Source organism: Anopheles maculipalpis, chromosome 2RL, assembly GCF_943734695.1.
Source record: "Anopheles maculipalpis chromosome 2RL, idAnoMacuDA_375_x, whole genome shotgun sequence".
NCBI classification, from domain to species: domain Eukaryota; kingdom Metazoa; phylum Arthropoda; class Insecta; order Diptera; family Culicidae; genus Anopheles; species Anopheles maculipalpis.
Genome location: NC_064871.1, coordinates 21,404,691 through 21,419,597, shown reverse-complemented (window position 1 = coordinate 21,419,597; position 14,907 = coordinate 21,404,691). Strand labels below are relative to the sequence as shown.

Genomic DNA, 14,907 nt, shown 5'->3' with positions numbered 1-14,907 from the left:
TCGAAGCATTCATATGTACAACACAATTATTCAAATTATAGTGATAGTGCCATAAAAAAGCTTCATTTTAAGTGTTTCATTATTCCATGTTAAAATTTTACACGGTTTTGGCATTGCAAAATTCCATGTCTGTAGAAACACAAAGTAATAAAAAATATGCCTCGTTTAAAGTTTTTTGTTACTATGTGATGTTCTAAATAATAAGTATAAATTTTACCAAACAAAACAATCGTTGCATTGAAATTAGCGATAAAAACATGTTGTTTCTTTTCTTCAGGAATTTGAATACTTTTTTGTGAACACTCAGCGCCAGAAAACTAAAATTCTATTTAAAATTCTCACACAACATGATTTAATTATACACAATAACAACGATTTTTCTGGACATTTTTTCACACATTTCATGTCTCGTTCTCACGGTAATGTTGCTACAATAACTAAATCCCTACATAAAATAAATCTGTCCCACAGTGTGTTATCAGCAGGGTAGGCAAATTCTGCACCATGAAGCGTGCTTTATCTTTGAAAGAAAGCATCAGCCATCCGCGGTTACGGGCCAAAGGTACGACAGTACTTAGAGCTACCGGTTCCACGGTGAAAAGTGTTTCGGCAAAGTACTGCATGCGTGACGCGCGGCGTTAAAAGTCAGTTGATCATCAATCACGCATCAACCTATGTCTAGCTCGATCATCGTTACATTACTCAAGCAAATGTTCATCAAATTGGTCCCGTCGATATGCCCCGCGCAATCAGTCACGCAATCAACCAAGGAGGTAAATCGTTCCTTAACCGGCCTACGGTGCACCAGTAGCACACACTTTTCCGATAAGTGTGATTGATGTTGGCCACCTGCCCCCATTAATACTGCGCTCCCCACAAGCGCAACGCGCTCACACGGTAAATGAAGGTACTTTTGTAACATTTTAGTCGTTTTTAAGGAAAATTATCTACGATGTCATCCCTGGCGCCCTGCTATCAGTCAACAAATGCCAATCAAGAAATCGAATCACGAAATTACACAACAACACAAGCTTCGCTTCGAAGAAGCTGTGCCCTACGAACGCCGTGAAAATGTTGAACCATTCTTTTGTTGCAACTTCACGGAAATGAACTTTTTCCAAACACAACACAAACAATAAAACCAAATTATCGCATTAGACTTTTAGTACGATTGTGTAATGTTATAATTTCCTAGAATATGTTTAACGCAGAGTATACGCGCCTTGGAACGCCAAACCAAACTTTGCGTTCTGTTTTCTGTCCAAAGCAAAATAAAAGAAGCGCAAAAACAACACAATGCATATACACACACACACACATATAGATTGTGTGAGTAAAAATGGCTGCTTTCTGTCACTGCGGAACCGCCAGCTCGTTGAGGAACTTCGCGTAGAACATGATTTCGCTCAAGACAGCTTTATCTTGCCCGTTGTATTTATCGTCCCCGCACACCGGCAAAAGGATTTTGCGCGGGAGTGTAGAGTAACATATCTATGCAAATTTGCAAATAATCACTTGACATCAGTCGCTTTTCTTTTTTGTTGGGTGCCTCCACTTGCTTGGCACTACGCAGTGTAAGCAGCGCTCTGCCTCTGCCGCTGGCTAATGTCAATAATGTACAGTTTCTCCACGAATTGAAACGCGGGAAACATAAACTCAATTAAAGTTACCAAAGTTTTATCTAGTGCTTTTGCTACTGCTGCTGCTGCTGCTGCTGCTGCCGATGCTGTTGCGAGCCATTCTCCGGATGTGCTGGAAAAATGCTTTTCGCTGTGTGGGTAGGTGTATAAAGGAAGCTATTTTTGCCGCTTATCTACAGAGCGGGTGAATCGATTACGTTTATTTAATTTGTCACTTTTGTGTTAGTGGTTTAGACTTAGATGTTTGCTCAAGATAGATTTTATGCTCCCTTTGCTACACATTCAATTATGCTTTCCGTTCTAAAGCGTATCAACAAATCACAGTTTTCGGTACGATGGAACAAATCCGATCGAAAAATTCCATTACTGTTTTACACTGCTCAAAAACATTAACACTATGTTAACTTTAAACAAAAGCGTGAAACTTTCAGCCCCCCCCCCCGCCCCTCACCTGCCATATGCAGATCAAATTAAGACAATGATGAGTCCATTAAACTGTCACACCACGAGTGCCCGGTAAGCTCCGAAAAGATCGTGGTGTCCACAACAATCACCAAGCAAATGGTGACAAGAAATAATTGGAAAAGTCCCGGTACAAATCCCGGTCAATGGTTGGTTTCCCGGGATTGGTGACCTCGGGTGGATACCGGTCACTCCACCATCGTCATGATGTACCACCACCATCACCACCTTGGTTTTGAGCCGTTGCGCTTTAGTCAATTATCGTTAAAGTGTGTCCTTTATGGCGTGGCTTTGCTCGCACCGCTTTTGCTGTACACAGACACACACAGTACCCGAACTTTAATTGTCTGTCAGTGACGGTAAAGTTGTGTCGACAGCAAGCCGGGAAAAAGCATACTTACCGCTAGACAAATTGGGTTGCAGCGCACCACGATTGAAGTAGTTAAATCAATTTATCGTTTAGAAGGTAGCGTCGCAAAAGTTTGACGAGAGGAAAGCACGCCTGTCCGAACCAGTCGGGTCCGTTCCTGTGGATGCTGCTGAAAACTGTAACCCATGCATTGCCAATGAGGACCAGTTTTGTTAAATAATTTAAAAAACTCCCAGAAACAAAGCTGAGTGTCTGGAGATATTTTGCTTTTTATGTAACGTTTAGACACCAAACTACGGCTCGACCGAGAGGTCCTGTGGTACAGACGACAGCATCGCTGGTCTTTACATTCCAGAACTAGGGTTCAAATCCCAATGAAGACTGCCTTTCCAAAAAAGTGGTAAGCTATTTGATGGCCGACATGTCCTAGATGGTCGTTAAGCCAAGAAGAAAACACCAAACTATGTTATGATGATTTTAAAATTATTTTGAACTGTCGCTATAAATATTAAACAACTATACTGAATATTTACAAGCATAAATAATTTCCTGAACTTCCCTGAAGTTTAAAGTAAAATAAATACTCAAAACCACTCCAATCTAAAGCAAAATCTGTACGCTTCTAGGTTTTCTCTACCGATCCTATCCTGTCAACATGAGTCCCTGTCCGCTTTGCCCTCGAGCCTGATGAGCTCCTCAGTTGCCAAGGTGACACCACGTGACGGGAGCATTATTGTTATCAGCTGGACCACCTTCGATGCCCGCCAGGAACGGTTTGTTGTCAGCGTCGACATGCTGTGAACGAGAGAAGATTTTATTACACAATTTATTAGATTTGCACAATGCTGCCCACCCTCAAGAAACTGTACCTACCATACCTTTGCTCCAGAAGTGAACGACAACAAGTATCAGTCTAGCGAAAATCCTGATATTACAAATGGCCATCCCATACTGAACGCTACGGGATGTAGAAAAATATGCCATATCCTCATCGCAATTCTGCGAATGAAGATTTTCCACTAAGGAAACTCTCTCTCTCTAGATTCCTCCGAGAAAACAACCCCTAATGCGGTGGTATGGAGCTAATTGTAATCATTCCTATCCACATTAGCCACCGTTACTTCGAAACAGCCGCCGGTGGTACCAGTCATTCTCGTTAGCCGGTGCGCTGTTTGCCGGCAAAAGTACTCCACAAGCTTTCCGGACGCAAACGATCGCATCTGTCGATGCATCCCGCTGGGGAAATTTTGTTGTGCACAGCATCGTTCGTGCCGTTGCACATTCGTAGCGAGAAATTACGTAGCGGAACACGGGTACGGAATGGGTGCACCCGCAGTAAGAGCCCAGGAACCGAACCAATTTTACACATTTTGTCGATTTATACCTTTCTACCTCACATGACCGCATACACCGACGGCAAGTAAAACGCCGTCGAGCAGTGGAAACGCATCACATCGCGTTTCTGTTCCTTTTGCTGGTCCCCGTAGCAGTATCAATAAGACTTTGTTTTAAGCTAACGAGAAAGACTCACTCACCCGTTGAATGATTTCCCCCGGCTGTGTGCGAATAAGACTTGTGAAAAAATCACCACACCCTGCAGGTAGGTGCAGCTGGGCGAGTTGTGTATACAATGAATCAAACAAAACATTTACCACATCCTCAGAAAATTGCACGTTAAACATCTTCTAATTCTAGCCGTTGTGTACCGCTTCCGGCACTGCCTATCGGCACTAACCTGAGATGAACCTTCTTTCGCAGCAGCACTTCAACACGATACTTACGATATTATGCACCACACATGTTCACATGCTCTCTGTGAAGGGTATACTAATTGAAAGCGAAGGCAGAAAAAATGCACCCCATCCGGCTACGTGCGGCATTAGTTTTGTGTTTATGAAGTCTCCACAGCAAGCGAGCACGAGAAAGCCAACTGTAGCACAACACATCAGTTATTTATCAAAACCGTCTGGTGGCTCACCGGAAAGAAAGCAAAGCAAAGCCAACCGGTGATGATGCTCGGTTCGCGGGCAAGGTGGGCTCGTGTGGACGAACAGTAGTAAATGCATACTATCACCACCTTTACGGTAGATACACTGCCTTGCTTATAGAAACAAGAGGATACCCTCGAAAGGCATCGCCATCGCTTGCTTGTCTACGTACAAAACGAAGTACTTTCAGTCTCATCACTAAGGCGCTTCTTTGTAAGCGAAATGCAAGGCGCAATACTTTGTCAGCTTTAAGATGTGTACAGATTCCCATCCTCTCAGCTTTTGTAGTGAGGATAGTTTTAAAAAACTTAAAAAATTACACTTTCCGTACGTACCGTGGATACATACATATGGGCATACCGGTTCGGAACGTTTATTGTCATATTAGACTTTTATTTACGCTTCCGGGTTTTTCACATAAAAAAGCACCATTTCTTACCCATGAATGTGCCATATTTTGTTCCGGTATTATTTGACTGTACATCTCACCGGTACGGGGGTACGGCGGAGACATGGGCAGGTCGAACCGGTTCCGTTTTATTTATTTATACAGAACACTCTATCAGCACAGCTCAAGGAGAAACTCTCGGGCGCCAGAGCGTTTCATAAATCATTTTCTACACCGGTGATGCCTAGTTTTTCCATCCCAAAAAACTCACCAGCATCAGCAAACATCACAGCTGAAGTATCAATGATATGTGCTCTCGTATCCAGTCTGTGTTTTCCATGATAAAAATAATACCCCGGAGTGGCTTGTAAGTTGTGTCCCGGCATAATGTACCCTTCTTATGCAGTGGACGATCGGGTTAACGATGCTACCCACCTGAATGGCTTTGAAGGCTTATAATACCACTGGTAATACTTTTTGCTTATCAAACTTCTTCCAACATTAGAAATTTATGGTACTTTTCTTGAGTAAATTCATGAGAAGTCTGGCGAGCAGTAACGTATTCTGCATCAATTCTTCCCAAACGCACACACCTGTATCCAAGTGGCAATGTTTCATTATGCGGTGTACATATTGCATAAGCGGGAGGGGGAGTGTGGGGGAGGCATTTGTGTTGGGCAGCCGAAACTTTCTACTTTACAGCACCTTTCGAAGGTAGAATTTCTTATCAACCTCAACCTAAAATTTGGTGCCATAATTCGAATGCAAAGAACAGCTTGTCCAGCCCTGCACTGCTATCCCGTATGGCACACATGGTGCGTAGTTAACATATTTGGTCCGGGTACAGGGTTTTGTTATCCTGGGATCGTTGCCTGCCGTTGAACTAGTTTTACACCTTGGTTCTAGGACGATGCCGTTCTATTCATAAAAAGTTTCTCCACGATAACAAACAAACTCAGCCACTCCGACTGAGCTTGAGCAATGACTGCAAAACATTTCCCAGTAAAGCTAACTTTGTAAACGGCCGCTGAACGCTGCCAACCTCTCGCCTCTCTGCTCAGTATACAATTTTGCATCTCCTGTGCACCTTTGCCACCATGGTTGTCTTTTTGAATCAATCGATAAGCTATTGCTGTCATTGGCTTAAGCCATAAGTTGGCCTAAAGTTTCCCCTTTTCTTTTTCTTCTCACCTTTGTCTGCAATTGCACCACCGTTCAACCGACTGGCAAGATGGTGGATTGTTCATTCAGCGTTCTATTTGTGCACTGTTCTCAGAACTACTGCGAAAGTATTGCAGAATTGTAAAGCACTGTTTGTCACACAGAAAGTTTCTTGAAACAAAAGCACACTTTAACAGCGCCACTAAGCGCCCCCTTTTCGACGTGAAGATGAACGTTCGTAACAGGAAGGTTAACAAAATCTATGTGTGTGTGTTTGTGTGTGTTTTTATTACTTTGTACGAATGTATTTTGGAAATGGTCCAAAAACTCGTTCGGCCATGGACGAACCATTATTACCCTTTTGCCCGAATATCGACAAGGAATGTCCGAACAAAGCGAAAAGGTACCAACCTTTATCATCTTCGTTAACGTTCCAGGCGGCATCACCGTACATCGCCGATCTCCCCGGTGATATGTAGAAATATGTACGTACCTTTTTGCGTCGTCACTCGTTTGCCATTTCCATTTCGACCCATCTACTGCCATCCATCTAATTTCGATTTCGATATGATTTCTTTTGATCTGCCAAAGCGCAAATGCGCATTCGTCGAACGCACAATCTGGAAAAGTGTCATTCGTATCCTTGGTGTGTTTTGGCACCGTTCCACCACCCCCTTCGTGTTTTGTTTTCCTTTATCCGCGTTCCCGGTCCGGTGCTGTGCCTATCTGTCAAAACCTTCGTCAAAAGCAATATGGTTCGACACAAATGAGATACGCATACAGATAATGTTCATCAATCATTCTTTGATTACAATAGAAGTCAAACGTAAAGCATGGGCGCGAACAGCGACGGCAAAAAAAAGTAACGGAAAAACCAGACACCAAGGCATGGATATCGAAGGTCACAGCAAAACGAAAACATCGAACCGTGCCATTTTCTTTCGGCACTACATTCTAGATGTAGATTTTATTTATTTTTTGTATCTTTGTTTATTCAAATTACAAATATCTGCCAATAAATCTATGTATTGGATTCTTAAAAATAAAAGAGCCTAAACAGAGCCTTACAGTGCTTCTCAAGTTAGCAGACAAGTTTGTCTGTATAAACAGAGCCGTAAAGCCCAGTCAGTTTAGTTTAATAAACAGGCTTTGTGCAAAGGAATCGTTGTATTAGAGCAGGGTGCTTTTTAACCTGTTTTTAAACTGTTTTTAAACTTTTGCATTAGAGGTTCATTCCAAATTTTGGATAGAGTAGGTAAAACCAAATCAAATAGACTAGTAGAAGTGTAACAACCAGGCGTTCAGCCATGCTGGTTGGGATCTCTCTAAGGGCGATTTGATCTACCTAACCCATCTTTAGTGTTCCTAAGACTGTGGATAGCAAATCTAGTATAAGGAATAACCTTTGAAGTCATGACGATCATTTAAAGCGCCGCCTGTCGTCTCAACCACCAGACAACGCCAAAGATAAGGTGAGAATATTTACAATCAAATATTTATATTCAAAACACCACTCAGTTGGCGATCTAGATTTTTTTAGAGACAAGCAAGTAATTAAAACCTTTTTTTATTTACCAATAGTTTTGCTAAGCGAGACCTGAGCATGTCAAAAACTATTTGCATCATTAAGAGATAAGGAAGCACCACCTAGAGCTTCAAGCTCCAAGTGGGTGAGTAAACCCAGGATAAAGTGTCTTACCACGATAAAGACCCTCGCTTTGAACGGGACGCAGCATTTGTATAATGTTGCAACACGCTACGAATCAACCGAGCACACTCGGGGCTAGGTGCCAATTCGTGCTTCGTATGAGAAAATGTCTCTCAGCTAAAGTGTAAGTTGTACTGTCTGTAAACTATTTCAAGTCCTGAAGGAATAAAGAAAATCATATTTTTCCTAACCACTAACTAAACTATGACGTTTATGCATTCCCGAAAAAAAAAACATACAAACATTCGTCAATGTCGGATATTTGAATCTGAATAAACAGAACGTTGATGGAAACGGTAACCGGTGCGTAGCGCATAACAAAAGATTAACGATTCGCCCGTTTGTCATTGTACCTACGTTCAAATCAAATATGACACACAACAACATTTGTCCATCAATTATGAATCGATGTTAAATTTGCCTATGCAAATTAATTTTCCAAATAAACGCTTAAAATAAACCTATTCAAACCTATTTTTCCAGCGCAGTGGATCGCTCCGCAAAATAAGAAACAAAAAAAAAGTTTAATTTAATATCAATTACGTCATTTGTCGACCGGTATCGCTATCATCATGTTTACTTAACGCTTCACAGCATGACATTACGCAAAAGTGACATCCGCAATGAATAGGACTGAAATTGATAGCTTTCCGTCTCGTTTTTGACCTTCAATCAGTGCGGGCCCTCTCGGTCGTTAAGAAACCTTCTCGGCAACCTCCATTATGAGATTGAAAGGATGTCATATTTTAGTACATGCCCAAGCTTCGTTTTTTTTTTGTTGTTGTTGCGTGTTTTGATGCAGCAAAAGGTTTCGATATAGATGGCAAGCAAAAGGGAGTCCCATTTATATTCCTCTTGATCTGCACAGTACGCATAACTCACACACAAAACAAACTGTGCTTACGTTCTTCTTTTTTTCTCTCTCCCGCTTTTAGTCTGCTTTATGATGGTGTTTCAGGATGCATAAAATAGTAGCTTTAACATTCCATTCCTATCAGCACAGGCACGGTTCAGTGTTGTTTTATTTCAGCACTTCGATCCATGTAAGATACTTCACTTCAACTAAGCCATTCAGACGAAACGCGTTTATGGAATGTATGCTAACTGTTTCTTTTTTTGTTTTACCATACCACCGATCCGATCCACTGAAAACGCTTTACTTGATAGGCATTGTCAACGCTCGCGACTCTCAATGGTATGTGTCGCTTAGTTTGGTTCATTTTCCTAGAACTTTCAGGTATGGTCTAAAAATAAAAAAAGCCCCTCGTTTAGCCAGTGGCATCTAAACGGGATAACTAATGGAAGTAGCACAGGATAATAAAATACGCGTGCAGCATATTTGGTAGAATGCTGCTGTTGCCACCAAATATCGCCCGCTGGTGCAAAAAACAGCTCCATAAAACTCCCATATCAAAGCCCGTTCATTCTATCGGGTGCCATTTTTTCTTGCTTTTTGCTTTACACTTTCATGTCGATTTTGGCAGTTCGGTGTTTCATCGTTAGTTGAAGCCCGTAACCGCTTCGAACACAAACCATTGCCGGCAGGCGTACCCAAACAGGCAAAATTGTAAACAGACAATGTCGCCGCCCAAATTCGGTGACGATACACACAAAACACACAAGCAGATTTGCAAATACACTCCCACCCACGTAACAACAATGGTGATTGTCGTTCGTTGTAGCACCCACCACCGTCCATCGCTTGCGTTATCAAACGATTACGATATTTATTAGAGCACAACATTGTCTGTTCATCAAACGGATTGTACAAAAGCAGCAAATTTACACCTGATCGGGTTTAGTTTGCCGCATGGTTTGAAAAAATGCAGATCATATTGCAATTAGAGGCAGCGGCAGCAGACAAAAAAACAGCCTCTGTTATTTAAATTTTATATTCTATTTGCATTGATGTTTGCTACTGAGAATTGGTACAGATTGTACGCATCGCAAATTAATTTTGAGAAATATTTTTGTTTACACAATTCTCGTTATGTGCACAAGAACAATTTTTTAATCGTCACTTGCTCGTCTTTTTTCAGTTAGGTGTCAAATTATATTAGAACTCATTCATTTTGTTCTGTTTTAAAAAGCTTTTCAAAAACTCTGCTGGCGTTTTTAAAAATTGCTAAGCTAACGCAACAATGCGTTTGTTATCGTTAGTTGTAAAAACATTTACAATTGCAAGCTACATTCACTATTCACCAGCAGCACTTTGATGTTGCTTGCACCATTTTACAGACGAAATTGTGTGATTTCGTTCAAAAAGGCACGCTGTACTAGCGTAGTACCGTACAGCAGTCAATAGAACAACAACAAAACAACGGGTGAAAGCCATTTTTCTCTGCACCATTGTGGCACAATACACATCCAAAAAATTAATGACCTTTTGTTACGAGCTTTTGCCGGAGCCTTCTCGTGTTTGCTGTTGTCTTTGTTCAACCGGTCAGCGGTGAGATTTGTGGAGCAAAATGTTACCGAACTCCTTCGCATTTGGGAGTCGGTAATGGTTTCAGTATCATAATAACCTTTAACTATATTTTAAAGGCAACCATTTTTGTCCTCCCATGTTTTCACCCAACCAAATGATGAACAGATTACGGTACCGGCGCTGTATCAGCGTTGTTTGTGCAGTTTACATCCGTTCACTGACCGTGCGTTTAAAATTGGGCCAAAATTCGCATAATGCAAGAACAATATTATCTAAACGCTGGCACCCAAACAAACTAAATATGAGCCATCAGCACGCCAGCGGGCTAAAACAGTCACACTGACAGACACGGCTTATGCAAGTTACCGTCGTGTGCAGACCACTTCTAAGCAGTGGCACACCATCGTAAACAGGGATTTTTTGGGGGGTATATAAACAAAAAAAACTCCACCCAACAAACACCTCTAAGGAGTGTCCTAGAGCAGGGCAAAGACATGGCACTATGAACACATTTCACCACCATCCAAAACAAGCTCGAAGCGCTGGAAGGAACATGACGCCAGCAGACGAAAAATTCATCTAGCCGCAAGGAAAACTACAACCTTCAAACAGCTACAACGCAAACAAACCCCCTTGCTGACCCACCAGCGGCCTCCCGGTTTTTGTGTCTCTATCCTGCCCATTTTGCCTAACTCGATGGCCCTGGGCCGTACCCCACGCCCAGCACAAGCAACGAACCACCGTTGCATGACGGTGAACGAACCGAGGGATCGAGATGTTGTGAATGCATAACTGCAAAACAACTGCATTTAACAGCGCGAACTCCGTGCTGGGCGGGACCGTCCACAAAATACACAACACATGCGATACCACGGGTGAAAAGTGATGATAAATGGGGTGAAAAACAGACGCCGTGGGGACGCAGTTGTACGGTGGGGAAATTTCGGGCACCAACATTTCAACGAAACTCCGATTGCCGGAAAATATATGAACCTTCTGCAACATTGAACACTGCAATCGTTTATCAAAACCCGGGCACCAGTGCACCAGCATCTTTCCCGTAAGTCCGAACAACTCCAACCTCCCGTTTCCAATCGCTCACTCAGGCACAAGGCCGTACGGCGTTACAGTAAAGCTTCATCGTGCAGTATCCAATTGGTGGCCAAGATGCACGGCTGCCCCTTGCATTACGACGATTTTAAAGAGGCTCAAAACTTTTTCCGCACGATAAAACAACGAGGAAAAACGGTTCGCGGCGTTCCACTTAAACGGGTTTAGCGTGCGGAAACATGGGTCCGTAAATTTGTCGGTCGACCTCATTTGACTTACGAGACTTACGTTTGCTGATAAGATAAGTCAAATCTGTTCTCCATGTCGTCGGCTGTTGGGCCTGCCGGCTGGTCTGTTTCGGCACACTGCCGACACTGCCACTAGGTGGCGCTCCGTAATCGTCACCACTAACTTTCTTTCGTAACTTTTGCCTTCAAAGCCAAAGCCGGTTCGCCACGGATGGAGCAGATAAAGGCCGGGAGCAGGGAACCCAACTTTCGCCGTCCAGCTGTATCCAAAAGATCGGATCTGAAGCCAGTAATACACTGTTCATAACTTCACCCCAACGACACCCCGTACCCATGTCAACCGCCATTCCGGTAAGCCAACAATAGCTACGCATGAATAAATATGTGTATATTTTCCGGAGCTATAAATTATATCCTAATCCCCGGTTCCCCATTCGTGCCGCCCCACGCGCATCACCACCACCAGGTCAGAATGAAAATAGAGTCAACCAGTGCTTGATTGTCCCCTCGTTAATAGCGAACCGGAGCCGGGTTCCCGGGAATATGGCCGGGAATGGCTTACTGGAGGAACTTTCGTTCCCTGTTTGTTTTGACAAAAATGAAATCATTTCTCGTACCCGTGGACACTCGTGGTACGCTCTGGCTTCCGTGTGCTGTTTGATTCGATTTGTTAGCCCTTTGGCAAACATTACCGATAACCGCACCCAACCGGAACGTAAACATCCATCCAAAAGGGCAACATTTGTTCAAACTCAAAGTGTATAATTATTAGTCTTGCATTAATGGGACGCTGGGAGCCGAAATATCAAACAAAAGCACAAAGTTTTAATAGATTAAAGTACTTAATAATTACGATTTTGTGCTCCAGTTCGGTGATCTGGAAAACTTTGAAATAATAAAATGGTTTAAAATTCTTGGGTTGATCACATACTTATGTGCAAACTTTGTAAAATAATGTAATACTCACAACAGAGCTTTTAACGAGCAATTTTTATATAAAGAAAATATTTTCGCCTTCTAACCCTCCATTTACGATTCCTAACCTTACACTAACTTGTTGGCGGGAGTAGCTTCGAAACCCAAAAACAATTCTTTCCGCAAATATTTAATATTTGCATCACGCTCCAAAAAAAACCAGCCCCACATATTTGCTGTATCTTTGGTTTTAGTGGTTTGCAATACTAGCGCCACGGTACGCGAAACAACCTTCAAACCCATCCAACCGTACTCGCCGTTACACGACCGTTATTGCTTTTGCTGCTGCAAGCCAGTGCTCGGCTAGTCAAATGAATACTTCATAAAAAAGCGTTCCAACACTTGCCATTTGTATCACCCGACTGCTCCAATGATGCCTGCAGCAAGGATTATGTGTTTCGCCTTGCAATCCTAACCTCAAACGATGGTCGCACTTGCGTATGAAATTTTGCGACGAACTCGCACATTGTAGAGTGTGTTCGTACTGCACACGGACCGACGATAGCTTCCCGGTGCTCAGACGCTTCCCGGCGACAAATGCCTGCGGTTAACACCATCTTGATGTGATGAAAAAGTTTCAGTCACGTGTCACAAAAACGAAGATCCAGTTCCACCGCAGCAGATTCAGCTGCTTCCGCTATCAGCGGCAAACCGAATGGCATAGTAACACATCTAGGCGCTGTCTTACCTCACGGTCACGGATGCAGTCAGCCGAAGGTGAATGTCGTTTGCACCGAAGCGCGGTGCTTGTACGATATTGTAGTTTTGGGTTTGTTAACATTCCTCTTTTTAGTTTTAATGACAACAGTCTGCCGAAGCCCATACTGTTGTCCTTATGGTGCGCTTTACTCTGACGGTAATCTTATCAGAAGACGAAAGTTGACAACAAAGAGGAAACCTTACGTAAGGTACCAGATAACTGGAAGGATATAAGACAGTGATAATAAAGTTAAGCTGGTGAATAGACAGCTTATGAATAAATGTTTATGTCATGTCATGTTTAAAACCCTCCTCTTTTAAACATTCACAGTTAAGAAAATAGTTTACGATGTTTACCATTGTTACCATGTATGTTTACCATTGCTCGATGTTAAAAAGTTTATTAATTGCACCATCATAATTATATTACATGGCTTGTTGAAACCACACAGTTAGATAGTCAGTCCTCAGTACGGAGAAACGATCCGGATGAGATTTAAACTCCAGCCATATGAAAGCCAGCGCCGTTGTTGCCCCAACAACTGGGCAGCCCTACATTATATTACAATGTCCACAGACGGTACGTACTCTTTCAGATTCAAGAGAATTTTTACCTTTGCCTTCCTTACTAGGATGTTGGTCCTAGAAATGCTTCCCCGCTCCGTCGGAAAAATTAGGAGAAATCGTCGCCGGCTAATACGGTTCGCGGATAAATACTACTCCTGGTTAGTCCAGGAAAACAGGTTAACCTGTCCGACCTGAACGTTGCTGGGAACGCCCGGTTAGACCTAAGGTTCAGGAGAAGTTTCCTCCAAACCTTCCCCACGGATGTCGGTCACGCAATTAACGAGAATCGTCGCTGGTTGAGCACTGGTCCGCTGGTAAATACTTAACTTCTGGTTGGTCCAGAAAAAAAAATTAACTTTCCGACCTTAGCGAAAATAGTGACTCCCACCATCCCAACGCTTTTCCAGTCCCAGGAAAAGGCAAGTAGATCTGACGACGTAATAAGGAACTCCACGAGAGTTGGTGATCGGTCATCCCTTCGCATGATCGGCCCATCAATGGCGGATGCTTGCATCCCGTTTGTTTTCCGTCAGCAACACTATCCTTTGATGTGCTTTGATCTTAATGACTTCATTTAATAACTCGTGAGCTATGGTCCCATACTACAACATTCATCATTTGCTATATTTCTTCACAATTCAGCTATATGAACCAACATTTCAAGAAAAGTACATATTTTATTCCCTTGCTTATTGCATAAAACTCATGTGTCCCTTAGTAAATTATTTCCCATCCGTCGATGCAAAACATAATCCGCTCGGACTTGCGTTGGGTTCAGGGAGAAATCATTCCAAATTTTTTTTTTAAATGAGCCATAATCTCACAATTTTGTCTATAAATTTCAACTAGCAAGTCCACCGGATACCATCTCAATCATCATGTTTATTCACACGCATACCATTATAAGCGCGGACCGGAATCCGTATAATCCTCAATAATCCGACAAACACTTGAACGCGTTGAAAAATTGCGCAATATTTGGCTAAAGGGCCTGTACGAAAGTGTGTTTGTTACCTGAAAATGTTATTAACTCGTTTCAAACCAGACACCATGCGACATCACGCCCAATGAGAAATTAAGCCATCTGTCATGTCGTCCGCACCACACTCCACCCCAACCCACAGCTCCTCTACGCACATTATAGTTTGCCTTAAAGCCGTACACCACTTTGTACCTGCACACATGTGCACTGTTTTGTTTATAAATCTGCCGTGCGACGCAGC

At 42.6% G+C, this 14,907-nt stretch overlaps 3 protein-coding genes across 4 annotated transcripts in view; 1 reads left to right on the top strand and 2 right to left on the bottom strand.

Moving 5' to 3' along the window:
- Positions 1-13,936, top strand: part of LOC126557282 (uncharacterized) — a 202,755-nt gene extending 188,819 nt beyond the window's left edge. Inside the window, exon 10 of the transcript XR_007607034.1 lies at positions 13,917-13,936. The gene's annotated coding sequence lies outside the window, so the exon portion shown is untranslated. The remainder of the gene's footprint in view (positions 1-13,916) is intronic.
- LOC126558139 (60S ribosomal protein L3) overlaps positions 1-14,907 on the bottom strand; it is a 438,353-nt gene that overhangs the window by 289,588 nt on the left and 133,858 nt on the right. The gene's annotated exons all lie outside the window — the stretch shown is intronic.
- Positions 1-14,907, bottom strand: part of LOC126565411 (UDP-glucose:glycoprotein glucosyltransferase) — a 391,865-nt gene that overhangs the window by 309,488 nt on the left and 67,470 nt on the right. The gene's annotated exons all lie outside the window — the stretch shown is intronic.